Source organism: Elaeis guineensis, chromosome 11, assembly GCF_000442705.2.
Source record: "Elaeis guineensis isolate ETL-2024a chromosome 11, EG11, whole genome shotgun sequence".
In the NCBI taxonomy this organism is placed as follows: domain Eukaryota; kingdom Viridiplantae; phylum Streptophyta; class Magnoliopsida; order Arecales; family Arecaceae; genus Elaeis; species Elaeis guineensis.
In genome coordinates, this window is record NC_026003.2 from 22,158,742 (window position 1) to 22,162,534 (window position 3,793).

A 3,793-nucleotide genomic window follows, 5' to 3' on the forward strand; every position below is an offset into this window, starting at 1 on the left:
CTTTTTTGTCTAAAATTTTTAAATCAAATTTTTGTAATAGAAGGATCCATCTAATCAGCCTAGATTTTGTATCTTTTTTGGATAGCAGATATTTCAGTGCTGCATGATCGGAGTATACTAGGACCTTGGAGCCCAAAAGGTATGATCTAAATTTATCTAGGGCAAACACAACAGGAGTAACTCTTTTTCAGTCGTGGTGTAATTCAATTGAGCATCTGAAAGAGTTTTATTGCATAATAAATTACATGCGGCTCCTGGTTAAATCTTTGCCCAAAGACTGCCCCTACAGCATAATCAAAAGCATCACACATGATTTCAAATGGTAGGATCCAATCTGGAGATTTTATGATTGGTGCAGTGGTTAAGGTAGTTCTGAGTTTATTATAAGCGTTAGGCAATCTTTATTAAAATCAAAAGAATTTTTCTTGGCAAGCAAGTTGAACAAGGGTCGTGAGATCTTGCTGAAATCCTTAATGAAGCGCCTATAGAAACCTGCTGGCCTAGGAAGGATCGCACTTGTTTAACCGAGGTTGGGGGAGGTAATTTCAAGATTACTTCAACCTTTGCTTTATCTACTTCGATTCTCCGTTTGGATACAATATATCCAAGCACGATTCCCTCACGAACTATAAAATGGCTCTTCTCCCAACTTAAAACCAAATTTATCTCTACACATTGCTGGAGAACCTTGGCTAGGTTCTAAAGACAATCATCAAAGGTAGAGCCAAATACTGAAAAATCATCCATGAAAATCTCTAAAAATTTATCGACCATATCAGAAAAGATGGCCAAAATGCACCGTTAAAAAGTGGCTGGTGTATTGCAGAGACCGAATGGCATACGTCTAAATGCAAATATTCCATATGGGCATGTGAAGGTAGTCTTTTCTTGATCAGCAGGGAATATCGGGATCTGGTTATATCCCGAATATCCATCTAGAAAACAGAAGAAACTTTCTCCTGCTAACCGTTCTAAATTTGGTCAATAAAAGGCAAAGGAAAATGATCTTTCCTAGTAACGGCATTCAGCTTTCGGTAGTCCATACATACTCGCCAACCAGTTGTTGCACGAGTAGGAATTAATTCACTCTCGTTGTTCTCTACTATGGTAATACCTGACTTCTTAGGTACTACTTAGGTTGGACTAACCCATTGGCTATTCAAAATTGGGTAGATAATTTCAGCATCTAGCCATTTCACTACTTTCTTTTTCATGACTTTCCGCATATTCGGATTCAATCTTCGTTGCATGTCCCTATGTGGTTTTGCCTCAACCTCGCAGTGAATATGATGCATGCAAATAGAAGGATCTATATCCTTCAAATCGGCAATCGACCACCGTATAGCCTCTTTATGCTTTTTGAGCACCCCTATAAGTTTATCTTCCTGGTCAGTAGTTAGGTCAGATGCAATGATCACTGGAAGGGTATCATTGGGTCTAAGAAATGAATATTTCAACATGGCAGGAAGAGGCTTTAGTTCTAGAGTAGGTGGTGCTTCTAAGGATGGTACCAGAAGACTTGATTGAGTTGGTAATTGTTCATATTTTACAGTCCAAGGAGGAGTGGTGCTAAAATTGGGAGGTTCTAGCAAAGCATGTATTTCTTCAGTGTATCCATCGATATCAAAATTATTCATTCCAAAATGTGTTAGACATGCATGTAAAGAATCTGAGTTGAGTAAGGCAAGAGCTTTATCTTCTACAACTTCCTCTAATAGGTTGATCTCATTATGGTCGTACGTAGGTGGTCCCTGAGATGCATTGAAAATATTCAACCTCAACTTCTTATTTCTGAAAGATACATTCATAACCCCGATCCTACAATTTATATAAGCATTAGCAGTTGCTAAGAAGGGTCTACCTAGGATGATCGGTATTTGGCTAGGGTTGCTGTCAGATTCCATATTCAGCATAAGAAAGTCAACGAGAAAATAGAATTCATCTACTTTCACCAACACATCTTCCAGCATTCCCCGGGGTACCTTAATAGATCGGTCTGCTAGTTGTAAGGTCACCGTCGTGGGTTTTAACTCTCCAAATCCAAATAGATCATATACAGAGCTCGGGAGAAGGTTGACACTTGCACTCAAATCTAATAATGTCTTCTTAATCGTGAGGTCCCCTATGACACAAGAAATAATTGGGGTACCTGAATCTTTCAGTTTGGGTGGGGCAATTTGCTAAAAAACTGAGCTGGCCTACTCAGTTAGGTGGATTTTTCTTGGTATCTGTGCCTTTGATTTTTGTTTCTGTGTACACAGGTCCTTTAGAAATTTGGCATAGGTCGGAACTTGCTTAATGGCATCGAGAAGGGGTAAGTTTATCTGGACCTATTTAAACAGTTCCAATATTTCATTCATTTTTATTCCCTTCTTATCAAGAGGCAGAGGGGATTCTAAAGCACTAGGAAATGGAGCCTTAGGTGCATGTGCTGGGTTAAATGGTTCTTTTCTCCTTCAGGTTTCTTCTTTTCTAGTGTGGCTGAAATTAGTTGCTCTTGTTGTTGGGTTATTTCAGGTTGATTTAAAGTTTTTCTGCTTTTAAGGGTCATAATCGATTTGGCATGTTCGGGAAAAATTTCAAGACCAATGGTGCTTTCAGCCATGTACTGTCCTTTTGGGTTATTAATAGGCTAACTGGGTAATTTGCCTTCTTTCCTCCTACTGAAAGCTGTTGCTAGCTGACCTATCTGGTCTCTAGCTTTGCTATTGATTGTGTATGGGAGTGAAGGAGTTGGGTATTCATTTATAGTCTTTTAAGTGCTTGCAACACCTTTTCTTCGAAAGCCGAGTTATGAGTACTCGGGGTGGGTTGAGGAGGGTTCTGGTATTGTGACTGAGATGGATGCCTATAAGCCGCATCCGGATAACCTGATCTTTGTTGCATTGGAGGAACCACTGGTTGTGATTTTCACGAAAAATTTGGATGGTTTCTCCATCCTGGATTGTACATACTAGAATAGGGGTTGTTCCCTGATCTATGAGTAGTTTGGGCTTGATGGACTTGTTCTTGTACATATTCAGGAAACTGTGGTGCAACTGGACAATCATTCACACAATGAGTGGGGCTCGAACATAATGCACATATATCTTGCATCTGACAAGATGGAGAAGAGGAATGTTCCATACTTAATAATCGATCTAACTTTTGGGACAATTCATCTACCTTATGATAGATATCTATTGAGTTTCTTACTTCATATATTCTACCTCTCTTTGGGTTTAACATGGGTTTATCTCTAATGGAGGCAGACATATGATGTAATTAATTTTTATAAAAAATTTCAAACAGTTGCCATGCCTCTTTCTCACTTTTGAGCATGAATATTCCACCGCATGATGTATCGACCGTTTGTCGATATCTTTCAGATAGCCCATCATAAAAATATTGGATTAACTGCCACTTGGGTACAGCATGGTGGGGATATTTTCTAATAAGGTCCTTTAACCTCTCCCATGTTTCATGGAATATTTCTCCATCTAATTAGGAAAAACTAGTTATGGCTTTTCTTATTTGATTAGTTTTTTCTATGAAAAAATATTTCTTGAGAAACTCTCCTTGCAGCTGGTCTCATGTTGATATAGTCATGGAATCTAAAGTATGTAGCCAGTATTTAGCTTTGTCCTTAAGTGAGAAAGAGAATAATTTTAACCTAAGAGCATCATCGGAGAAGTTGTGAATCTTGATAGTTGAGCATATCTCAAGAAATTCTTCAAGATGTTTATAAAGGTCCTCATTACTAAGTCCATAAAATGAAGGTAACATTTGGATTATACTGGACTTAATTTCATAT

General features: G+C 38.3%; 1 non-coding gene across 1 annotated transcript; it reads left to right on the plus strand.

The window, feature by feature from the left end:
* The first annotated feature begins 3,410 nt into the window (after positions 1–3,410).
* On the plus strand, positions 3,411–3,516 carry LOC140852767 (small nucleolar RNA R71). Its single transcript, XR_012135665.1, has one exon. It is a non-coding gene; the product is annotated as a small nucleolar RNA R71 (small nucleolar RNA).
* Positions 3,517–3,793: the final 277 nt, after the last annotated feature.